At 33.2% G+C, this 27458-nt stretch overlaps 1 protein-coding gene and 1 long non-coding RNA gene across 2 annotated transcripts in view; one reads left to right on the top strand and one right to left on the bottom strand.

The window, feature by feature from the left end:
• The window catches only part of Foxo (forkhead box, sub-group O), a 391681-nt gene that overhangs the window by 24819 nt on the left and 339404 nt on the right, over positions 1–27458 (top strand). The gene's annotated exons all lie outside the window — the stretch shown is intronic.
• LOC143347539 (uncharacterized) lies at positions 2125–14698 on the bottom strand. The gene is made up of 3 exons (XR_013080616.1): positions 14175–14698; positions 13702–13901; positions 2125–2150 (listed from the first exon to the last, which is right to left on the bottom strand). It is a non-coding gene; the product is annotated as an uncharacterized LOC143347539 (long non-coding RNA).

The raw sequence follows: 27458 nt of genomic DNA, 5'->3' as shown, positions 1-27458 counted from the left end.
TTATTCGTCGTTCAATAATTGTTTGAAGTTCATAATATCTTCTATCAAAATTTATTTTAAAGTTAACAACTAGTTAATATTTACAGTACAAAGATAAAGTACTCCACTTTATGTTGTAAGTAATTAAATAAAAATATTTCATTCACTGAAATTCACTTCTCATATAAAATAATAATTTACTCGATATATAAAGAATCCATCATTGAAAATATTTTTTCTGAAGAATATACTCGGCTCGTATACAGGTAAAGGGTGAGATTCAACGATATTCTGTTATTAAATCCAATTATAATATAATTTTACGAGTAATAATAAAGATTGAATAGAAGTAACTGGTTTAAGATTATTATTTAATAATTATTTGAAGTTGATGCGTTTGCTTCTCTAGGCCGTCGTATAATTAACACAATCGAACGTACGCGTAATCTTACATCGCGATGCATCGTTCGAACGCGATTAAGTGTACCGCGAAGGTATGAAAATCGAGGAACGTTCAGAAAAAACAAAAGAAACGTTTTCCCTTTCAACCGATGGCGGTATCGCGTTTCGGTGGCGCTTGTACGTTCTTGATGCTAAACGTGCGGTTGTTGCATGTGCCAACGATAGATGCACATTCAGTGACGTAATGTCAGACACGGAGCGTAACCGCACTCTTCACGTAACATACCCTTGACTCTCCTAATGAGTATCGCACATTCGTTACGTATGTTGCGCTTCGCGGACAGACACGCGCATCGCGAGCGAAGGTATACGCGGCGAGCGTGCAACTTGCATACTATATGCACAATTGCAACGCTGCATTTGTGTCGCAGCTTGTCTCAATGTTGTTACAAGAATACCACGCACGATAATCGACAAAATTTCTCATCCAAATAAGATTTCACGAACAAGGTTGCGTTGAAATATTTAATTAATTAATCTTAGATATTACCATTTTCTTGGTTTTTTAATTTTTGTATTCTGCACACTGTATGCACATTTGCAACGCTGCATTTGTGTCGCAGCTTGTCTCAATGTTGTTACAAGAATACCACGCACGATAATCAACAAAACTTCTTATCCAAATAAGATTTCACGAACAAGGTTGCGTTGAAATATTTAATTAATTAGTCTTAGATATTACCATTTTCTTGGTTTTTTAATTTTTGTATTCTGCACACTGTATGCACAATTGCAGCGCTGCGATTGTGTCGCAGCTTGTCTCAATGTTGTTACAAGAATACCACGCACGATAATCGACAAAATTTCTCATCCAAATTTAATTTCACGAACGGAGTTGTGCTGAAATATTTAATTAATTGATCTTAGATATTATTATTTCTTTGGTTTTTTAATTTTTGTATTCTGTACGAAATTCACTACCGCATCAAAGTACTCTTGCACGGTCTCTCTAGTTATTTTGTAATTATTTTTCAATATTGTTCTTAAAGATAAAAATATTACAGTTATTTTGTTATTATTCGTTTGAGATCGTAGAACAAAAACTACTATTCTTTTATTTAAAGTTTAGTTGTTATAAAAATTACAATCGAAATTATACAGTTACATTGCGAATGGAAGTTTATTTTAATAACTGTTTGATCGAATATATATTGCAAATAAACTGGTGTAATTATTTCTAAATTTTGTTTTCATAGGTAAAAAAGTTACAATTATTTTGTCATTATTACGTTTGAGGTCGTAGAACAAGAACTACTATTCTTTTATTTAAAGTTTAGATGTTATAAAAAATTATGTAATTACATTGTGAATGAATGAAAGTTTATCTGAGTAACTGTTCGATCGAATAAGCATTGCAAATCTAATAAAATGTTTATTTGCGAAATCTACATGTAGAGGGAGGGTAGAGTTTTCGCGTATACGTATGTCACAATTTTGATTAAGTTATCATTGATCGAGGATCGACGAGGAAAATTAGAAAACCAATCCGACCTTGGTTGGACAATGATAAATTATCTTTATTGTCTCCTTACGTTTCGATCACTGCTGTAGTCCTTCATAAATCCATAATTTTACTGCTTGTGTGTTCACCCACGCTATAGAGAAACGTACGTCGACAAATAAGAATTGCTGAAAAATAATATTAAGAGTACGAGTGATATTATCAAAATGGAGACAGATTAGTTATAGAACACATTTAATAGGTTTCACTGAAACATTTAAAATAGAATTTTTATAATAAAAATATAATCACATAGTAAATTCTGATGTTAATGGATAAATTCGTTAAAAATCACATTTATGAGAAATACTTGCGTTTGTAAACTATATTATTCTTTATTAAATAAATATATATATGCATGTTAAATAAATTTGATTTTTAACGAATTTATCCATTCACATCAGAACTTATTATATGAGAACTTTTATTACAAAAATTTTATTGTATATTATTCTATTATATATATTATAGAATTTAAACAAAATTAAAAGTCCACTCAGTTTTCGTTCCCTGTACGAAAGTAGTCAAAAAGGGAAGGTATGATTTAAATAAACAAATAATTGAAACATTGGTGTCGTATATTAGCGATACTAATTTGTTAAGAATGCAAAAATAAGTAGATATTGTATAGTATAAAAAACACGATAAATTAGTATAAGAAATAAGAGTCTGGGTGTCTTATTCGATTACCATGTTGTAATTAATAAAATTGATAATAGAGAGGTATTTGAATTGCAAGATACTATTTTTTGACTGTAGATAAATAAATTTCTGTAAACTTTCGAGCATCTAATTTGAAGTTTGCTGCATTGTGGCGTCCTTTATGCATATACAATGCATACAGAATTACTCTTTGTGTATAATAACGTTCAGTTTGCAATCTATTTAGAATCTCGTAATTAATGATATCGAGAGAGTCAATACGTAGTGAGGCCTCTGTTCGTATCCTTCGTAATACATGTCACAGTCCGCACAAGTCTATTTTGCAAAGTAAACTATTTTAATTTTGCCTTTGCGAAGTAAATTTGTTTCTGTTTAACATTCTGTACATTTTTGGATCAATTTCAATCTTTATCCACGAGCGCGGAGATGTAAGAAATGAAAAATTTTCCGAAGCGGAAGGATAACGGCCTTGATCGAAGCTTATTAAAAGATCTATTAGCGGGATTTGTTAATTGAGTCGGGGAAAAAAGTTGTCTGTGGGAAACGCGGAAGCGTCTTTATGATTGGATGCAAATCGTCTCCGTTTAGTTTCAAATGTACATACGCACGTGCGGGGTACAACGTGTATCTTGCGTAAGACACGTGTGTTTTTTATCCTTGTTTGACGTTCAGTTATTCGTTATGTATCCCTAGCCGTTTGAAATATTTACTTATTTATTGGAATAAGATTTCTTTTTACAAAAATGAAGAAAAAGTATATACAAAATAAGGATTAAGAGCGTACTACCTTTTTGCATATTTTCGACATTTGTATATTGTAAAATAAAATACTGTTATTTTTGTTTTTAGATTTGTATAATAACAAATCATTAAGATAAATTTATATTAGCATTACCTTATAATTTTAACAAAATTACTTGCCACGAAAAGAAAGAACTCGCGATGTATTTTTTCTATAGTTTGCATATTCCAAGTTACAGGGAATTAATACAATAGGGAGATTCTAGAGGTCAAAATAAGACGCAAAACAAGAATATCAATTTGTTGATTGAAACTTCGTTAAAAAGTTATTAAAAATTAAATTAAAAAATTTCAAATCATTCTGGAAAAATTATTTTCTGTTGCGGTGGCCAATTATAATCATTTTTGGTCATTATACATACCCCCGAAATCCTACCCACTTTCGAGAAAAAAATTCGAGAAGGTGTGAAATTTTTCGACAAAATTAAAAAATTTCAAATCGTTCTAAAAAAATTATTTTTGGTTCCGGGAAGCAATTACAATCGTTTTTGGTCAATAGACATACCCTCGAAATCCTAACCATTTTCGAGAAAAAAATTCCTTACCGAAAATATAATTTCTGGCCAGAAATGTCTGCCCGAATTTTCATGCGAATCTTTAAAACGTCATAACTTCTGAACGGATTGGACGATTTTAATGTTTCAAAAAGCAAACAACGCGTATTTTAATGGAGAATATGTACAAATCGCAAAAATATTCGAAAAGTTGATCCTTAACACCGCAAAATGAGAAAAACTCCATAAAAATGGTCCAATTTTCAAACAGCTATAACTCCTACAATAGTGAATATATTTGAATGAAACTTTTTTCTGAAGTAGAGCTCATAGGTACCTACAAAAAAGTATTAAACAACTTTTCTATAAGGCGTTAAATAAAATTATCAAAAATGAAAAACGAATTTTTAAGAAAAATCGACAGGGGGTAGCTGCTGAAATTTTTCGTCAAAATTGAAAAATTTCAAATCGTTTTAAAAAAATTATTTTTAGCTAGGGGGTTCAATTGCAATAATTTTTGGTCATTAAACATACCCCCGAAATCCTGCCCACTTTTGAGAAAAAAATTCGAGTAGGTGTGAAATTTTTCTACAAAATTAAAAATTTTCAAATCGTTCTAAAAAAATTATTTTTGGTTCCGGGGAGCAATTACAATTGTTTTTGGTCAATAGACATACCCTTGAAATCCTAACCATATTCGAGAAAAAAATTCCTTACCGAAAATATAATTTCAGGCCAGAAATGTCACTCCAAAATTTCATGTGTATCTTTAAAACGTCATAACTTCTGGACGGACTGGACGATTTCAATGTTTAAAAAAGCAAACGACGCGTATTTTAGTGTAGAATATGTAGAAATTCTAACAATAATGAAAATGTTGTTCCTTGACCCTTTAAAATGAGAAAAACCACATAAAAATGGTCCACTTTTCAAACGGCCATAACTCCTACAATAGTGAATATATTTCAATGAAACTTTTCTTTGAAGTAGAACTTATGGGCACCTACAAAAAAGTATTAGACAATTTTTCTGTAAGGCGTCAAACAAAATTACTGAAAATCAAAAACGAATTTTTAAGAAAAATTGACAGGGGGTAAATGCCAAAATTTTCCAGCGAAAAAAAAAATTTCAATTCATTTTGAAAAAATTATTGTCAGTTGCGGAGATGAATTACAAGCATTTTTGGTGAATAGACATACCACCGAAATCCTACTCACTTTCAAGAAAAAAATTCTTTACTGAAAATATACTGTGTGGCCAGAAATGTTTCTCCGAAATTTCGTGCGTATGTTTAAAAAATCATAACTTCTGAACGGATTGAAGAATTTTAATGATTCAAAATTCAAACAATGCGTATTATTGGAGCTCTAGATCCCCAGAAAAATGGGTCGAAAAAATACATTGAATGTAAGGTTTACTCGTATACCTCGTCTCTGGTGAGAACTACTACTGCGCGCACGCAGCTGTTCACATATTACCATTCTTCTTAAATTGGTATTTTTGAATTTCGTCTTATTTTGGCCTCTAGAATCTCTCATTACAATTTTTCCCAGGGGTGGTCGAGCACCCTGTATATATTTCTTTAGGTATGCAGATTTTGAAAGTTGTGACAGTATTGATCAAGCAATGGATTTGCTATGTTGGTTAATGATGGAAATTAAGGCAGACTATCATCGTAGGTTATTCCCAGTTCACCGACACTAACGATGGTAGCAAGATGTAGATACTTAATCGAGCTTAAATACATAAATAATTATGTGATGATTACGAGCCAGCCTCATTGTACCGCACTTGGAAATATTAAGGTTGAGTCTGATATATACGCACTGACAATGAAACAGAAGCTCTCATTTAGTTCTCCTTATAGCATACAAAAAAACAATTATATTGTTATTTCCGATGCGACATAATAATTGAAGTAACACGTAACAGAAACACAGATTTTTGTAATTGACTTTATTCTAGAAAAAATTTCGAGGATGTTGTAAACGAAGATAAATAATAATTGGCTAAGGTGCAGATTTTGGAAAATTCCCAACGATACTTTGCGAGGTAGACGATCGATCCGGCAACGATTATTAATCTAATCAGTGATTAGTAATCACATTGCCATGCAAGTAGATTATTTTTACCAAATTAAAATAGCTTCGATGCATCGATACAGGTTGTGATTGACAGTATCGAAAGTCTTTAAGCCCGTAAATGTGACACGAACTTGTTATCTGATGCAATGGGAACCTAATTATCAAATACGAGATTGAATACAATCATTGTGCATGTCCTTGAAAATCGTGGAAAACGGGTTAAGAATGGATATAGGTCTATAATTATTCATGAACAATTTGACGTCCGACTTAAATATAGAGCTAATTAAATTGGACTTAGAAAATAAATTACTGCGCAACAACTAATTAACATACAGATAGAAGCAATATCATCATCACTGAAACCTTTGTAAACACAGGGAAGCTATTGTATTAAATATCACGCTTATGTTGATATTGATATGTCTTGCGTGTCAAATCATGTGAATTATTCGTAAAAGGATTTACATAGGAATCATTATAAATAAAAGTTAAAATTCATCGTGGCACGATACTGCATACGTACTTTATTTTGCAAATTACGATTCTTTATATTGTACGAAAAGTAGGGCTGGATATAATGAAATAATTTAACATTCAAATATTTAATAGGTATTCGATTGCCACGGATATATTTCGTATATCGTTATTCAAATGTTATCGATAATATTATTATAAAAATAAGAGAGTTTAAAAAAGAACAATCAAATTACAGATTTTGATTTACATTTCACATCACGCTATTCCATTCGAGTATTTAAGTATTCGAATAATATTTAAATTATATTCCCGGAATATTTAAATCATCGAGTGTTACATACGCAGAAAAATTCAACGATAACTCTCAGCCAGACTTGGGCACATTTTTTTTTAAATAAGATTATCTTAAATACTTTGTTAATTTTATTTTACAAACAGTATAGAAAACTAATTTCATTTTGTGTTCAGTTTAAGTAAATTAATTTCAAATAATTGTTTTATTTCAATTACTTTACTGGACAAATTAATTACAAATTAATTGCAATTAATAAGAAATTGTATTTAATTGAACTATAATTATACTTGAAATTGAATTTTTGTAATTTAACTGCATTTGCTTTTAAAATTCTCGTTTTCTCGTTCATCAGAAAAATATTCGTACTGTTGCGTAGGAAAACAGCCTCTCCACAGTTTTTACACTTATTTTAGAATTAAAAACTGAAAAAGATATTCTTATAATAAATATTATACGATTTTTTAATATGAATCCAATATAAAATCCATAAATATAAAATTTTTCAAACTATTAATCTATATGATATACAATGTATTAAAAATTAGAGAACACGAGAAAATATTTGAACGAACATTCGATCAATTGAAAATCCAAATAACAAAGTATCATTTGTAAAACTATTTGACCGTAAGCAAAAATAAAGTAATAAATTAACGATTACTTAGTCTCGAAACGCGTATCGAAATCAACCAGGTCGCCGGCGTAACTTTCGGGCGCATCGTTTCGCGTGACGCGCGTGTCGCGAAAGTACCCGCATAAGTGGTACCTACGTAACTGTCCGTTACGTTTTCACTCGTGTCCTACGGCTCGATAGAACGCGAAACACGAAAATTCGTTCGTAACGGCGTTCTTCATTAAGCAAGACCTCCGCTGGAAACTGCGACACGAGTTTTATCTGCTTCAAACTGATTGGGCCCGATCTCCGATTCAAGGCACTGACCTCGCGTGCTATTTAGCCGCCCTTCTCCGCCAGAGTCGAGCCTCTCCGTCCCCCCTCGAGTCGTTTCCACTTTGCTCCGTCCCTATACTTCCAGACCTCTGTGTCCCTCTTCGCGTCACCCTGCTTTCGGCTCTTCTGTCTTCCTATCTCTCGCGCGCGGAGAGCGTCATTTCTCTTTTTCTCCGGCGAGTTACAACGTTCTGTGTGCTCGCGCGTGTGCGTATATGTGTATGTGTGTTGCGTGGCCCGTATAAAATATTCTTCCAGCGCGTGTGCGCCTGGCGGTCGCGCGTATAACGCACTCGACGCGCACACACACGCGCATGCGCGCTGGATCATTGAAATGTGACGCAACCCGGCTATGCTCGAAGAGTACGTTCTTGAACCTATTTGACATACGCTGAAAAACTTCGGAACTTTTATCGCGACGCGTTAAAAGCGCGGCAATTTTTACCAGGACAGGTGTCACTGTAATTGTACACGATCGAGCTGAGTTGTAAGAGTTCAAGAGCTGTCGATGTTTGTTTGGTTGCGATATTATCCCGTTACACACAATTATGGTTGTAATTCTTATCCAGACGAAAATATAAAATAACGAATGGGAAAATAAACGAGTGTTTATCCGGCACTGAACGGAAATTGACATCAGAATTGTATATCAATTGGAATAGAAATTTCAAAAACGAAGGTAAAAGGAGCAAAATATATAGGCAACTAAACTAAACACAAAATGAGTGTAATTAAAAAATAGTCTCCTACGAGTACATAGTGTTGAACAATTATGAGTAAATAGTAGCACTGGGAAGAATTTAATTTGGAAAGGACACTCTTTTTTTCTCATTCGAGAATTGTTAATCATGTTTGTATTGTAGTTTTTAAATGAAATAACGAATGGGAAAATAAACGAGTGTTTATCCGGCACTGAACGGAAATTGACATCAGAATTGTATATCAATTGGAATAGAAATTTCAAAAACGAAGGTAAAAGGAGCAAAATATATAGGCAACTAAACTAAACACAAAATGAGTGTAATTAAAAAATAGTATCCTACGAGTACATAGTGTTGAACAATTATGAGTAAATAGTAGCACAGGGAAGAATTTAATTTGGAAAGGACACTCTTTTTTTCTCATCCGAGAATTGTTAATCATGTTTGTATTGTAGTTTTTAAATGAAATAACGAATGGGAAAATAAACGAGTGTTTATCTGGTACTCGTTGAACGGAAATTGACATTGGAATTGTATACCAATTGGAATAGAAATTTCAAAAACGAAGGTAAAAGGAGTAAAACAGATAGACAACTAAACTAAATACAAAATGAGTGTAATTAAAAAATAGAGTCTCTTTTTTTCTCATTCGGGAGTTGTTAATCATATTTGTAATGGATTCTGTAAATGAAACAGTTTTGATTTGCAAACTTGTTGAGAAGCGTCACTTTAAAAGCGGTGACAATTTCCACGTTCGAAATTTATAGACAATCTTCGTTTTCTAAGTTACTTTTAGTGATTTTTATTTATTGAATTTTTCACTTATTCAATATAAGGATTTATTTAAAAAAAATCTCTGGCTAAGTTAAATTATATTGACCACCTTATATATTGAAAAATGAAATAACTTTTTACAACTGAAATTTATTGCACTTTTCTGGGTATTTGAAAGTGTAGCCAATATAAAAATTAACAAATAAATGAAACAATAAAAAAAACTAATACCTAAATAGTACTCTGAGGTATTTCGCTTTAGTGGTGATAGGGATACAGAAACAATGAAAACAATTGATATAAATGTATGCTCTGTGTGACCTTCTTTCCAAGAGACAGCCATTTTTGTGCTCCAGTAATATGCAGTTGCTTATAAGCACAGTAAATGCTCGAAACGCCTATTTTAATTGACAAAAAGAATTTCTACCGGAGTAAACAATTTCTGGTAAATTTTATATTGCAATAGCAATGTGTAAATTAGACGAATTTACATAATCGATTTAATTAGAAATCAGAGAGAGAAACGTTATTCGAGGAAGGATTTATTTCGAAAATAATACTTGGTACCCGGAAAGTGACAAAATTCGTAGAAGAAATTTTGAAACGGGAACAAAATTTCCTGAATATAAGTTTCCGTAATCGTTGAGACATTGTGGCTCTGTTTCGTCACTGTGCGTTTCGAAGCATCAAGAATTCGTTCTGGAAGGACGACTCGTCGGTCAAGATTACTACACACTCGAATGCCCTAAAACGATTGCGCTTAAGAAGAATTCCGATTTGTGGAAAGCAACTCGATGATCGTTGCATCACGAAAACGAAGAAACGTAATCAGCATTGCTAATTCGCTGTTTCTTGGCAGAACGTCGAGCCATCTTTATTGTTTCGCGATCGGGTCTGTTAATTAGATGTCCCTATTAGGAACATCGTCCTGCTGTGCATTCTAAGTTTTTCGTAAAAACCCAGAAGCCACTTGTTGTGCTAAAATATTTTGCAATAGATAAAGGGGCGTTTCAAATGTTAAAATGTCATGACTTCTTGATACATTGATAATTCACAGTAAGTTTAGTGTTGTCAAAAATGGAGAAAAAGCAAATTTATGATACGTCATGTGTAGCATGAAAATTTATTAAAAATATTTAATAAGGTTTATTTTTGTACGTTTGCATTATTATTGTGCAGTATTTAATTAACTTCCTAATTTTCACATGTAGAAACGATACTGGGAATATCATATTTACAGTTCTGTGTTTTTTTCAATTTTTCAAGAGTATTTCATTTTCATAAAATTCTCTGAATTTAATTTGAAGCTACAGAAACAAATTACTTCACAATTTACAAATTATTCTTTTTAGAGATTCTCCATTTATTATTATACAAAATAATTTAAATTTATATTTACTTTTATTTTATTTTTGTTCTATTACTTTTCGGCAATTTTTGGAATATTTATGTAGTCTATTAAAGTAATTAGTTTTTCTTTTCTCCCTTCGTCATTTTCTTAACTTTTAAACTGTATCTCGAGTTATAACGTACGTGATTGAAGAAAAAAGATAAAGGATGAGTAATCTTCCGATAAACGCCCAAAAACACATTTGAAAAGACTCTGCAATGCCTCAGTGGGAATAAAGAAATTTTGTTAAAATTTGAAGTAAGTAAAAATTAATAAGAATTTAATAAGAAACCAATCAACTTTAAATAACGTTTCTAAAGTAATACTGTTTAAGATATGTAGAAACCAAGCATTCGAACAAGTAGTTACTCAATATCATTTTTTTAATAGAGCATTGTAACTACTTTAATAGAATCGCAATGGTTGATTTCGACGAAACTGCAACCCTAACAAAGTTTTGTTTATAGAAACAAACATGGAATTTTTGTAGTAAAACACGTAATATTATGCTGCTCTCAGTAGAATGTGACTGTGCAGGACTCGGCATCTACTAGAATTACACGTAAATGATACACGAGCTTGATGAGAGTCTTCTGTGAGACGTTTCTGTATATTCGAAAAGGCGCAAGTATAAAATGTTAATGCTTTTTTTAACACGAAAACGTATAATTCACTTTGTAATGTTCCCTTTACCACGCCACTAACTCCTGTCATTATTCATTTACCAGCTGGAATGTAAACTATCTACTCATGTGTGGTATACATTTTTCATTTCTCTAGGTTTGTGTATTCAAGTAATCACGGATGATAAATTATTCGTCGGATTATATGTTACAGGCAGTGTGTTAGAACCATTCGACGTGTCTTCGAAAGTGTTTTAATAAGACTCGCTTAATATTAATCAGTTTATTACGCTACTGAGTTTTTTGAGTAACTTTAATTTTGTGATTTGAAAAATCAATTAAAAAAGAAAGAATGCAATTTTTTCATGCGAAGCTTCGTTTTGAAGGGTATTCAATTTGAAAATATGTGAAACCATGTGTAATAGTATATTAGTGTTGGACATCGGTATAAGTAGAAACAGCGAGTAATGAACAGACGCGCCAACTAAATTATATTCGGTTATATACAGGGTGATCGGTCACCCCTGGGAAAAATTTTAATGGGGGATTCTAGAGGCCAAAATAAGACGAAAATCCAGAATACCAATTTGTTGATGGAGGCATCGTTAAAAAGTTATTAATAATTAAATTAAAAAATTTCAAATCGTTCTGGAAAAATTATTTTCGGTTGCAGGGCTGAATTACAATCATTTTTGGTCGATAGATATATCCCTGAAATCCTACCCACTTTCGAGAAAAAAATTCGAGTAGGTACTGAAATTTTTAAACGAAATTAAAAAATTTCAAATTATACTAAAAAAATTATATTTAGTTACAGTGGGCAATTACAATCATTTTTGGTCATTATACATACCCCCGAAATCCTACGCATTTTCGAGAAAAAAATTGTTTACCGAAAGTATAATTTCTGGCCAGAAATGTCTACCCGAATTTTCATGCGAATCTTTAAAACGTCATAACTTCTGAACGGATTGGACGATTTTAATGTTTAAAAAAGCAAACGACGCGTATTTTAATGTATAATATGTAGAAATTCTAAAAATATTTGAAAAGTTGGTCCTTGACACCCTAAAATGAGAAAAACCCCATAAAAATGGTCCAATTTTCAAACAGCCATAAATCCTACAATAGTGAATATATTTAAATGAAACTTTTTTCTGAAGTAGAGCTCGTGGGTACCTACAAAAAAGTATTAGACAATTTTTCTGTAGGGCGTCAAATAAAATTATCAAAAATGAAAAACAAATTTTTGAGGAAAATCGACAGGGGGTAGATGCCTAAATTTTTCAGCGAAAAAAAAAATCTTTAATTAATTCTGAAAAAATTATTTTCAGTTGCGGGGGTCAATTACAATCATTTTTGGTCATTATACATACCGTCGAAATCCTACCTACTTTCGAGAAAAAAATTCGAGGTGTGAAATTTTTCGACAAAATTAAAAAATTCCAAATCGTTTTGGAAAAATTATTTTCGGTTGCGGGGGTCAATTACAATAATTTTTGGTGAATAGACCTACCCCCGAAATCCTACTCCCTTTCTAGAAAAAAATTCAGTACGGGCTGAACTTTAAACGTTAATAACTTTTTAACGAAGCCTCCATCAACAAATTGGTATTCTTGATTTTCGTCTTATTTTGACCTCTAGAATCTTCCATTAAAATTTTTCCCAGACAAAATTTTATTTTACATTTCTAACTTATTTTATTTTACCATGAAACACTTTTTTATAAGTAGAAATAGTGAGTAATGAACAGACGGATCAACTAAATTATATTCGATTATATACACGACTTTTTAAATAGCATTGCCTTGAAAACAAAGCATTATATGACAAAATTTTATTTTACATTCTCAACTTATTTTATTTTACCATGAAACACTTTCTTCCTCTAACATTTCAACTAAGATAACGGGAGATATTGCAATTGCTCAAGTTGAAATGGATATCTTGGATTTTTTGTACCATACATCATCGTATTTTAAATATTGATCAGCTTAAAATTTGGAGAAAAATATTCATAATACGTGTCCCTTCAAATCGAACAGTTATACAAAAGTATCGGAAATATCGCTTTCTAACAAAGTTATCGAGACACCCTGTACATGTATCTAAAGGAAGATAAGCAACAGTGCTTATTGTTGCTCCGGGCGTCAAAATACCTAGTAAAATTTGTCGATCGCGCGCACTTTGCTTATCTGAGCGTCGGAAGATTCGTGAAACTAAGGAATCGTGTAAATTCACCGTGTTTCTGTATGTTTGGATAAAACGTACGCGTAACTGGCTGATACTCTGTTCTTATCTCTACGAATTTGTCTAAAACAGTGGTTCTTAACATTTTTCGGAGCTCTTTCAGCACTCTAATAGAGTTCATCAATCATTTTTATGAAATATTTCTTGGAATTTCTTAAATATTACTTAAATCAAATTTTCTCAAACAGTGTTAAACATCAGACACTTTCAGTTTCAATTCTAGCAAATTTTTGATCCTAACATCAGCGAGTTTACCTTTGGCTAAGTTTGTAGGCTTTTGTAGTTTTAATTGTAACAAATTTTTGTTTCTAAAATCAGTGATTTTATCTTTGGCTAGGTCTGCATCCACGTTGAATTTTACCATCATCGAGATAAAGATGTTAAAAGAATTTTGTAGCGTTTCCAGATGCTTGGAAAATTCATATATTAAAAAGAAAGTTTGGCTGCAGCTGGTACTAGAACAAAGGAAAAAAGATGGTAACACTTTGGAGTTTGATTCTCGATTTTGTCATGTTTTTTTTTTTTTAAATTTGGAGTACTTTAAAGTTTTAGACTGGAATCTCTGTAGAATTTCGTTAAACTGGTGGTGGCCCAGTTAACTGTTATAATGTCGAATCATTTAATAGATAAAGTTGATAGTTTTTGGGGAATAATGTACGCTACTAAAATAAATATTAAAAATTTCGATATCTATCTACGACTTAAGAACCACTGGTCTAAGACGTTACTTCTTGCAAACGTTTCGGTTCTTCATGGTCTCCTCGACGAGTGAATATTAGCTCAAGTGCGCGGAGGTTCGCTCGCGAAACAAAAATACACTCGCACTCGTGCGCTACTGATTAACAAACCGATTTCACGGACGTATGTATTCTCTTCGTGCCACGTTTGATGGGTGTAGACTCGTGTAACTGACTGTTTACACGATTTCGCGCTTATTATCGATGGCACCCGTGATCGTCACGCCGTGGAAGGAGAGGGAAAATTAGACGATTTACATGAAACGTACGAACCACGCCCCCGGTGAGGATTGGTCAATGTTTTGCATATTATATATAAAGCGACTTGAACAAATATAGTCACGCGTCTTGATACATCAACGTTTTTGATGCGTTCTTATCGTAGAGCGATCTCGTGCGTCGTAGAAGACGTAATTTATAATTGTTTGGCAAACATCGATTCTATCACTAGCGACTGTTTACCGTGCGTGCATAGTTTATTGTAAATAATGTTACGAAATCAACCGTAGCTGGTGATATTAGTTTCATCGACAGACGCCTCGAATCTCTAATCGAACGGTGAGAAAGATTTACAATATTTAAACATTAGATATTCCTAATCGTGCAAACGAATGCAACAAGTCGTATCACGGCCACGAAACGAGACAACTGTGTCAGAAGGGCGTAATAATGAATAACCAAACATGTATCTGGGTTACGTAAGGAAATGTTACCCTCGACAGCGTGCAAACGCCAGAAACACACAGATCTTCTGCTGGAATGACAATTTTTAGCATCTCACGACTAAAATCAAAAAAAGATAGTGTTCAGTTAAAACGATTAAAATAACTGTTCTGAAGTATTTGGCCTGTTTACGAGAATTTGAATTGAATTTCTCAAGAAATTAAAAGCATCGTAGATATCCCTTTGTGTTTAAATAAGCTTTTCAAAATAGAGAAACGGAAAAATGTACAAAAGAAACATTTCAAATAATTTTTGAAACCCACTTTCCCAAAGTTATTCGTTACAGATAACTTTCTTCTACTTTGAGTCGAAGTTAGATACGCACTAACACGAAATATAGTAACTTTTAATTCCCTAACGTATTCGTTATAGAGAAATAGTCAGACGTCGCGGGTGGCGTTAGTTGCGCGTTAATTATCTGCTACGCATGCGTCGTTTCGTTCTCTGATCAGCTTCCGGTAACAAACAGCTGTCGTTGCCGCGAGCGTTCTCCCTCCCCGATCGGTGGCGGGCTTATCGCTATCAGGAAGAAGGGTAACGACGATTTTTTTAATTTCCTAATCGTCGTTCAGCATTGTTTACCTTGCGTCCGTTTCGCCAGATCAAGGGGCAGAAGAGAGGGGTTTATAATTAGCTCTGTTCTACGATTATCATCTCGACGGGGACACGTATTTATCGGTGCCAAGACTCGGATTGCTTGTCAGGACTGTACGTCGCGTCTTGTGCGTAGTATAGTACGCGTCGAGTGCTACTAGCGGAGGCACGGGAGTGGACCAATCGTCGCATACGACGAGAGGGGCACGACCAGCTCTCTACTCGCGTCGCAATTCCACCGACTCGCCCATTCCTAGCTTATATGAGCGTGTGTTTTCGCGCGTATTCGCATACTCAACCATCGATATACACACGTATATATGTTTACTCGCGTGTACCAGCTCGTCTCGTACACATAATTATACACTCCGCTCGCCGGTGCTCGCGCCTCCGTCTCGCTCGCGTTCGCCAGCTTGGGGTCAAAGTCAACCGCAGGCTGCCGGAGATCGTTCGAACGCTAACTCGAGCCGTACGAAGACGCATACTGAACAGCAGAACCGAATCAGTAACAACGTGTTTCGTCAAAATTATTACTATTATTAACAAGGAGAGTGCAAGGCCTTCCGGTTACCGATTTTCTTGGAACTTTGCTCACTTATGGTGGCCCTTAGCTACAGGGGTCAACACTTTTTTGTTAGTTCTTTTTTGTCGCGCCCCCATCGATTGTGACACTTGACGAAGAAATCATTTATGACAAATTTTAGCGTGATTGGACAACTAGAACACGAGACGCAGTTGAATTGAAGTTTTGAAATTATAACGATTTCGTAGTATTTGTTATTTGTTTATTCACCTGTAATGCTCAATACTGGTAGACTAAATTTTACACCGTGTTTTGAATAATAATTTTTGGAACTTGTAATGACATATTAATATTTTATTCGTCAAAATTTTTGAACGTCGAACAGCATTGATGTGCGCGTGCATACTTTCTATAGAATTTATTAATACAAATTTACGACTATGATAATATTAAATTTAATACTTGTATTATTGATACATTAATACAAATTTTACGAAAAATTGCCGTGTTTTATGTTATAATTATGAAGAATGGGGAAGGTTGAGACCGATGGAAAATGGAAGGGAGTTTTGTAGGAAGTAATTAACTACAAAATAACACAAACCTTCATTTATTTCCAAAAACAATGAAGAAGGAAAACAAAATGTTACCTGAAAATTAGTTTCTGATCAAAGGTTCCATTAATATTTTGTTACATTACCTCGTGTCCGGGTGACAGCTTTCATACGCTGTGGCATTGATGTTATTAAATTTTTACAATTCGTGGGTAAAATTTCTCCCTACGATAGCCTTATGGCCTGTCGAAGTTCATCTTTACTTCGTGGTTTCTTTCCTCGAATCACTTTCTTCAATTTTGCCCACAAATTTTCTATGGGGTCGATATCGGGACTATTCGCGGGCCATTGCATTGTTTTAATGTTGTTTTGTAGTAAACAGCTTTTTTATTTATTTTAAGAGAATATATAAGGGAAGATGTTCAATAATTTTTGAAATATTAATGACTAAAATTTGATCATTATCTAGATATATAATTTTAATCTGTCGATTGACAATTACTACCATGGGGTAGTAATAGAGTAAGAAAGGTTGCATCACGATGGACTTACCAGTTTTAATTTATTTTATTTATTAATTATTTGCTAAGTATATTCATTCACGTTTTCCTTATAACCTTTTGTCAACAAAAATTTGGTGTATATGAAGAAGTATGTTCATGTATACCAAAGGATTGCAATCAGAGTATCAAGGAAGACATGAAAGTTTGAATTCGTTTGATCCATTGCGTCAGATCCAATCTTTGACCAAACAAAATTACCTGAAAGGTATCTATACCGTATATATTTCTTTTTCTTGTTAATGTTATGTCATTAATGATTAAAATAAATAAATACATTGTGGGTAAAGCACGACCTAAAAGAATAGAAAGAGTACGAGTAAATGGAATTTGTTAAATATTCTGTGTTAATTTATCTTGTGCAATTTTATTGCAGAACGATATAAATGATATTAGTAACATAATAATTTACTGCGCCACCAGTAATGAATGTACACGGAATCTTAACGTAAATGCACTTCGAATTCATTACGTTATTCGCAAAGCAAACGTCATTTATATGGAGGAAAACACGTTTTCTGAATAAAGATACGTAATAAGCTTAACTTAGCATAAGCATAAAAATCGATGTCGATAATTAGTTACGAACAATAGAATGAATTCTACTAACTGTTATCAGTAATTTGTTGCGATAAAATAATTCGTTTTGAAGGCAAGTAGACTCCTCGGAGCATCACGACACTGTTCTGGAATTATTGTTAATGTTCTGAGTACTGAGTACTAAAATTAAAAATCATTATGAAAGGAAAAATTTGTCAAGACATGACAGATATTGTTACGAATGCTCTCAATAGCATATTGAACGAAAAAATTGAATTTTGAGGCTTCATATCGAAGATGTATTAAGTGTAGATATTGCTATCATAAGGGAATACTTTGAAGAATAAAATATATATTGCGTGTTAATAAAAAAATATTCTGAACACGAAAGTAGTCCGACGCCAGGACCTAACCATTTTTTTGAAAATTCAAAATTGTCATTTGTTTAGTGATCATTTAACATTTCTTTTGATTTTGATCTGTGAGATACATTATATGCAATCTCCTTGTTAGTTTTCTTTTGGCGTTGTTTTTTTACTATCAAATTAGGACCATCAAATTTTATGCGGAGAAGTATAGACGAGATTTCGTTCTCAGAATTAATCGAACTCAAACGGGCCACTCAAATGTGTTTTTAATTACTGGCCATTAATTACAGCCAAATCGATCACTTTTCAACCTCGACGTTCGGAATTTTAATGATGTTGAAATATGTTGCAATTCACATAAAATTGAGGGGTGGAGGGTTAAGTCATCAGTTTTCTATTTTCGTAATTATTTAAAAAATATCAGTTTTTAAACTGTGTAGTTTTTATCTACCTTTACGAAAATGGCCTTCACAAATGAATTTTTAAATCTAAAACTATTGAAGATACGAGTTTTCCTTTTTTAAAGTAACTACTTTTTTTTATCATTAAAATGTATTTGTTAGAAGAATATTTTATACATATTTTTCTTGTTGACTAAACAGGCGGACCCGTAGTATCTGTTATTTGTTTATTCACCTGTAATGCTTAAAACTGGTAGACTAAATTTTACACTGTGTTTTGAATAACAATTTTTGAAGCTTACAATAACGTATTAATATTTTATTCGTCGAAATTTTTGAACGTTGAACAGCATTAATCTACGTGTGCATACTTTCTATAGAATTTAGATATTAGTTTGATGGAATTTGATTTGATTGTTCTCGAATGACGCTATATAGTCCAACGAGCCATTCCAAAATTAAAAATGGTTGGCCACTTCGTTAGTTTTTGATACTTTTAATAATTTAACGTCTCCACTAACGATAGCTTTAACGATCCACAAAATAGCTTTATAGATGCACTAGGCGTAGAAGTTCGCTTTTACAAACCCAATATCAAGAATTTCCATTCGACGAAATTTTATTAATTTTTGGTTTGATCCGATCAAACGAATCGCTTCAGATATTTTTTATGCAAACATACACGAGCTTTTATTATTCTTCTTCGAAATTACAAGCAACTCTAATATCGATCATTTCAAAAATACTTCGATTCGTCTACTTATTTCTATTTGTTGCTTCATTAATCGCGATGTACAGTTTCTCGTCTTGACGCTGATTTTTTTTCTGCAAACATTAAATAGTTTATTGATTTACTTATTTCATTAAATTATTTATTTCGTGCAAGTTTGAAAGTTACAGACTCAGATGTCGCAATAATTATTGTCGTTTCGTATCGCAGTTTGTTTCAGCATTCGCGGTATCGTCGATCGCAACGAGACTTTCCATGTCGAATGTGTTTTTATCCTAATTAGTATTATGGTGACTTTGGGGACGACCAAATTGTTTTACACGGCAAACGAGATACACGTGCTTGCTTCTGAATACGAAACGCGCGGAAGCGTACTTCTGTCGGTGGTTTGTACCGGAAATGTCAAAGAATACAGTCCTGTAATTTTATTTGTATCGAAATTTTACACGTATCCGAGCTACCTGGTTCTGTGTTTCCGTTTTCACCGACGTTGGATGTACAGAAGGCAACTTAGTCCGGAATTTTGAAAAAGCGCCCGTAATGGGCACGGCGAGTTAACTCCTCGTCACAGTTTAATAATTACAGTCGTTGCGAGTTTCGTGTCATTTGTTTCTCGTTTTCGCCACTACAACAGCACGGTGAGTGACGTGCCTCTTTTATTTTTATACTTTGACTATTTTAAAACAAAAGTTTGCGATAAATAGCCCATCAAATCTCTTCAACTTTCTTTCTATTATTTTTATGTATGTATCGAAACGTTGCTTAAAGCGTTTGTCAAATTCTTTTTCTTTTTACTTTTGGAGAAATGATTTTACAAATTTAATTTATTTTATGCAAGGAGCTTTAAAAATTATACTTTGTTTTGAAACACGAATTCGTGATAAACCCACAAACAAATTAGATAATAACTTCAAAATATTATGTTTGGTACATTTTTTTCAACTGTATACTCATCAACTTTGTTTCTATTATTTGCATATGAATTTTAAACAATTAAACTAGAATTTTACTAGAAAAATGTACACAACTGTAATTCATATTGATATAAATACTTAAATAACACTTTATATAAACTTCATATTTGTAAACTAGGATAAACCTCATTCGAGGTTTTAAATACTCAGTAAAAAGAAGTGTGTGCTTGTATGGACACAATTATTTTGTTCATTGACACAATGAAGTTGTCGGATAGTGTGTTTATATGTACCAAAGAAATTAAAACAATAAATGTTTATTGATTCTCGTATAGAAAACTACGGTACAATTTGCAAAAATCCAGTCGAGTAAATTTGTAACAATTTTTATTAGAAATTAACGAATGGGTCATTTTGTCCAGTTGGGTAGTTATTAATTAGGCGTGCAACAGTTGACACGTGAGGAGAAAGAGGATCTTCTTCGTTCTGTCGCGATGGTACAACGACGGTTGTTCGTCATAGATGCTACCTTTAACCCCGGGGCTAGCCTTAACAATAGCTACCGCGCTTTTGTCGCTGAACAGCTTCGACGCCATCGAAGCGTGCGTGACATTTACATAGAAATCGCGCATCGATCTACGATGTTTTCGAAAGCGCGACGACGCGTACAACGCGTTCCGCGTGGAATTTCCCGTTGCCACGTATCGAAGGCTGGGCGCATACTGTTGACTTTCTGTCTCACGACACAGTTTAGTCAGCGAGGTAAAAGACACAGGTTCATCCTATGGGGGCGTGCATACTTAATAACTACTCCTCGATTCGATTCGTCCTTACGATCTTACGAGTTTTGCCAAATCGATTAAATCAGAGACAAACTCTTTCTAGGAAAGTTTATATTAGGTTGGGGGAAAAGAAATCCATTATTTTCACGTTTATTTCAAGACTTTATTTAAGATGGTTCGAATTGTCCGACTTAGGTGAAATATGTATCATTTTGTTTTATAATTTGTTGCCTTAACACTTTGGCTGCCACGTACCCATATATGGGTGACATGAATTTACCATTATGATACTAGAAAAATTACTTCTCATGTTAATCTCAAGATAATTTATTTCACGTTGAGGGGAATAAATTTGTATAGAATTTGTGAATTTTAAGAAGGTTACGAAAACAAGTACTGAAACAAATTTTAGGTTACGTAGCCTGCAATGGTCTAAAACCAAAATTTTACTTTTGCAGAATATTATACGGTTTTGATCTGGCAGTGAACGTGTTAATATTCAGAAAATAATTGAACCAAACGCAGAAGGCCGCTGAGAATCTCTAGGTTAGATGATCGCGTGGTTTTCGCGCTCTTTTCGTAACCTCCGACGCGTACGCGATCTACGATCGGCCGTTTTCGGCGCAGCTCGGCAGTATTCGTGCACGGCTCTCGTGGTTTCGTTATCCAACAAGTGTCGGGAGCGCGGGAAGAAGGTGGTGGCGGGAACGTCGATGTCGCGACGGCGCGGGCATATCGTGGCGCTCTAAACTTAGTTCCCATTCATAAAAGCCCCCGTACCGTATGGTCGCCAGCTTGCGTAATCGTTCTGTACTTTTTAACAGTGCTCAGATGCAGATGCAGATAGCCGGGGCCCGATACTCGCTGTAATACGCGGCTTCGAAACTGTTATGTAAAGACTGCGGCTCGCAAAAAACCGCGCTTCGTCGTGGCCCCGCTCGTTGGCGCGATGATCGCAATAATCGAATCGACCGTTTCGAGAACTGTTCAGATCGAAATCAGTACAGAATGCATTGATGAAATTGTACTATTTTGTACAGTGTGCGATAAAAGAAGATTTATCATTTTGTTTTTAAGTAATTTTTTGAATCGAGCGATATATCTATTTCTTTTATTAGCGGTTTGTTTAAACGTTTCAATTGTACGTGATCCGAGCGAGGGCGTTTATATTTAGCGAGCAAAATTTTGGAAAATTTTTAATTTGAACTTCAAACGTTCAAACGAACGTAGAAAAATACTTAAATCGCAGAAGTTACAGCGCGATGCTTTCAGTTTTAAGGGGGTCTTTTGGTATGAAATACATTTTTTCTAAGTTTTTTTGAGAATTTTTCACAAAGACTGCAGTAACACCTAATCCAGACAAATTTATTTTTCTAAATATTCTAAAATTTTTTGAGTTAAAAAAAGTTAAAATTGGTGGTATTGGATCCTCTCAAACACAGTACCTTTTAAAAAATATTATTCCACGGTGTTTACGGTTGCGACCATTTTGTTAATTTAAAATAAATAAGTATACATGTAAAATTGTTAATTAGTATGAAATTTACTATAGCGGGTACCAGAATATAAGAAAAAAGTCAATAATTTTAAAAATATATATTTTGCCACATTTTCTTGAAAATCATCTTCAAAGTTTCCATTAAAGAATATCTTATGAATCTCAAAAGATGATCATATATCAATTTCTAAAAGTATTTCTTATTTATTCATAACAAATTTTGTGCATTTAATAGTAACTATACTTACCAACGCATCTCTATACGATATTTTAACGTGAAAAATTTCAAAACTATTTCAGAAAGTATTATTATTTAACAAAAACAAATCTAAAATCTGTAAGGATGAATTTTGAAAACGTTAGAGTCTCTCGTGAGAATTACAAACGCTACTGTTTGCAAACGGTGTGCAAGAAGTTTTTAAAGGTTAATTAACGCGAAAAATAATTTTCCAGTTCTTTCGTGCGGCGCCAACGACGACGTGCTCCGAGCACGCGCAGCGTTTTAATATTGCCTGATAAATGCGGGCCTTCTATTGCGCCTCAGTGCAGAGTTATAAGGATAACCTATGATCCGTGAGTAGTATAGTAATTCTCCTTCGCGGACTGCAGATCATGCATGAGTAATTGCGGATTATCGCTTCATCGACTTACGCAACGATTACATTCGCGGTCGCAGAATTCAGACGGCGAACGCGATCGCGAAACCGCCTAAAGATCGGTGGCGCTAAGATCGTTTTGCGCGGGAAAACGAAAGAGAAATCTTTAACACTAGAACTACCTACAATTATGACATATTCATTTCCAAATAATTTGAAATAATTGTTTATTCGTTCTCTTATAGGAAACCACGGTAAATTTTCAAAAATCCAGTCTAGTAAATTTGTCACAATTTTTATTAGAAGTTAGGAATGGCTCATTTTTAGTTCAGCAGTTCTAGTTTTTAATAAAGTACAGAATATGATATAATTTACATGATCTTATTCAACAAGTATTAAATCTTTTTAAAAATATATAAATATTTCTGTATTTACATATGCATATATAAAAATATTTGTATATTTGTATATTTTAAAAAAGATTAAATACTTGTTAAATAAGATCATGTAGATTATATTATATTTTGTATTCCGTTGAAGAATTTTAAGATATTCTTTATTTTTTATTTGACCTCCTAGTTCACAGAGCTTAAAATATTTATTATGTGGAAAACTACAGTCAATTTTTAAAACTCCAGTCAAGTAAATTTGTAACAATTTTTATTAGGAATTACAAATTACATTTTACTACCCGTGACATGCGCTGCGTGATAATTAGCTGTCGTGTTGTCGTTTAGATCGACGTCGAGTTGTGAAAGTTTCCCTTCTTCGTGCGTCTCCGTGATCTTTGCGTTCCATGGGACTTTTCTGAGTTTCCAAATACCCGTAATTATTGCAACTTCCGTGTTCTCGTACCGGAAATTCTTAATTTCTAAATCTATACTTCCTGCTAAGAAAAGAATTTCTATTTTATCGGCGATCGCTTTTTCTTTTTTTTTAATTCAAAGTGAAGTTATACGCAAATCAATAAACACGCAATCCCCAGGCGTTTACCAGTTTCAAATGTAAATTCCCTTACATATAAAACTGTTGTAAATGAAACGCAGGGGCAAAAGTTCAAGTTGTTTGTTTTCATTTTTCTATACGTGTTTCATTGCGACGAGTTCGAAAATAACCATACGCCATAAGCGGTAGGGTGGACGTGATTTATTTCGTAATGTGAGACCCGAGTGTGCTTGTACGCGCACAATAATATTGTCGATCAATGAATGGGGCATTCACGTAATTTCATCCTGTAAACAAGTTTCAACGGTTCAGTCACCCACGCAATGTTTTGATATTTACATCAATATTGGGATATATGTATTATTATACGAACTAGACGACTACGGACTACGGAAAGAAGAGAAAGTATTTAGGGAAATATTTTGTGGCGGGATTTACAAATGTGATGCCATTGAAAATACAATTATACAGGGTGTTCGGCAATTGTGATGCAAAATCATCGAAAAATACAATTATACAGGGTGTTCGCCCACCCCTGGGAAAAATTTTAATAGAGGATTCTAGAGGCCAAAATAAGACGAAAATCAAGAATACCAATTTGTTGATGGAGGCTTCGTTAAAAAGTTATTAACGTTTAAAGTTCCGCCCGTACTGAATTTTTTTCTCGAAAATGCGCAAGATTTCGGGGGTATGTCTATTCACCAAAAATGATTGTAATTGACCCCCGCAAACGAAAATAATTTTTTTAGAACGATTTGAAATTTTTCAATTTCGACGAAAAATTTCAGCACCTACCCCCTGTCGATTTTCCTTAAAAATTAGTTTTTCATTTTTGATAATTTTATTTGACGCCCTACAGAAAAGTTGTCTAATACTTTTTTGTAGGTATCTATGAGCTCTACTTCAAAAAAAAGTTTCATTGAAATATATTCACTATTGTAGGAGTTATGGCTGTTTGAGTATTGGACCATTTTTATGGGGTTTTTCTCATTTTAGGGGGTCAAGGAACAACTTTTTGAATATTTTTAGAATTTCTACATATTCTCCACCAAAATACGCGTAGTTTGCTTTTTTAAACATTAAAATCGTCCAATCCGTTCAGAAGTTATGACGTTTTAAAGATTCGCATGAAAATTCGGGCAGACATTTCGGGCCAGAAATTATATTTTCGGTAAGGAATTTTTTTCTCGAAAATGGTTAGGATTTCGGTGGTATGTCTATTAACCAAAAATGATTGTAATTGACCCCTGCAATCGAAAATAATTTTTTCAGAGTGATTTGAAACTTTTCAATTTCGTCGAAAAATTTAGGCACCTACTCAAATTTTTTTCTCGAAAATGGGTAGGATTTCGGGGGTATGTCTATTCAACAAAAATTATTGTAATTGACTCCCTCAACCGAAAATAATTTTTTCAGAATGATTTGGAATTTTGTATTAACGAAGCCTCAATCAACAAATTAGTATTTTACTAGAATCTTTTATTAAAATTTTTAATTGTATATCCTTTACAATGATATTCAGGATTTATATGCCCACCAAGTAACCAAATTGTGATCGATAATAACTAGACTAGATCTTTATGTAAATTCATATTTTTATTAATAGAAATAATGAAATGGGAGCTTTGTAGAGGGTTACTCCAACCGCCAAATATAATAATTCGTATGTTATTTTAAGTGTTTCTTACATTTTTGCATGTTAAGTACATTCTGTAGTTTCTTGAGAATTAAAATTTACTAATAATCTGTGATATTCATACAGCTTTAAATTAAACTAACAAAATAAAGAAATGAAACGATAGACACAGAAATCGTGAATAGAAGTTGAATAGATCGAATGGACGCAGCTAACGAGTTGTAATATGTACGTAGTATGTATAGCAGCCTAGGAAACTGGTTCACGAAAGTTAATCGAATGATGGAGAGGAACAGCTGAGACAAGAACATGCCTTGTAGAGGCTGACTGACGAAGAATGTACATACATAGGAACACGGGAAATAAGATGCAAGAAACATGAATGGCAATTTTGTTAGTTGAGAGGGTTTTCTAGTTTTGACATAAAGGACATGTTTAGAAATTTATAAAAGAAAAGCTATTCAAAATTTTTGTTTGATAATTTGCGTCATTATTTACAATTATTTTGCTAAGTTACATGAATTTTTACATAGAAAAATACATAATTTCAAAGATATGAGCTGCCTGCTCGATCGTTGTAAAAAGGTGGCTCCAATGGACATAAAGGACAGGTTTAGAATTTTATAAAAGAAAAATTATTCGAAATTTTCATTTAATAATTTGCATCATTATTTACAATTATTTTATCAAGTTACATGAATTTTTACATAGAAAAATACATAACAATTTCAAAAGCATGGGTTGCTTGTGCAATCGTTGTAAAAATATTCCGAAAAATGAAAAAAAAAATCATTAAGTTATGCAAGTATATAAACAATTGACGAAACAAGCTGTGTTCCAAAATAAATATAAGATTTTTTCTAAGTTTGTCAATTTAACGTTTTAAAAAATAAGTCAGTTTTAAGATATCGCATTTCTACTAGTTTGAGGAGGCATTTAAATAATGTGCAGAGCAAATTCATAATTTGGTCAAAAAACGTAATTTTCAGGAGAAACACAATTTCTGTGATTTTTCTAGGCATTTTGGAATCAAGATCCATTCATTTTTTCAATGTTCACAAAGCTTTACTCTCGACGAAGTTTGAAAAATCATAAAAAAATGTTATATTTTTAGAATCTTATAAGAAAGCGAAAAATGAAAGAAAAATCAATTTCTTCAAAGTGTCAGATTAGAATGTCCCCTTGAATCGAGCTTCAGTGTGCACAAGTATATTGCGATTCAAGGTATGGCGTTCATGCTTGTAAATCGACTGTCTTCTCGGCGCGTTCTAAAAATTACTGTGGTTTAATTATCTTTAAGAACCGTGTCCATTTTATACTGTTCGCTGTTGCATGCATAATTAACGTAATTGTAAAACATGCTTCATCATCCTCGCGTAATCCCGCCCCGGGGATTTTTTGTCCTCGGCATTGAGCGCGCGCGGATAACGGAAACAGATTTTGCTCGTATTCGTGACACACGTTGTGCTTATAAAACGTCGCGAATTCGATGACCGTGTCAAACAATTCAAACTTTTGTCAAACAAATCCAAAAATCATTGTACATGTTCACGAAGCTCGCATAAATCGCGTTAAGTATCAACTCTTTGATATATTTCATTAAGATAAATATGGCGGCGATTTTAAATGCGATATTAATTGAATTTTATATAACACGCTTCATGATTCGTATAAACTGAGAAATAGTTTTTCTGAATTTGTTTTTTACTTAACATCGTTACATTTGTTTTACATTCGGAATAATTCCATTTATTTTATTTCCGATTGTAGCGTATTTCCTATAAGCTTGTAATAATATAATATGCAGTGTGAAAAAGAATTAAGTATAAATATTATTGAATCAAATTAACGTACAAGATTAAAGAATTTGTTTACGAGTAAAAGTAAGAATAAGAATCGTTTCTAACATTT

Source organism: Colletes latitarsis, chromosome 11, assembly GCF_051014445.1.
Source record: "Colletes latitarsis isolate SP2378_abdomen chromosome 11, iyColLati1, whole genome shotgun sequence".
In the NCBI taxonomy this organism is placed as follows: Eukaryota; Metazoa; Arthropoda; class Insecta; order Hymenoptera; family Colletidae; genus Colletes; species Colletes latitarsis.
This window is presented reverse-complemented; position numbering and strand designations above follow the sequence as displayed.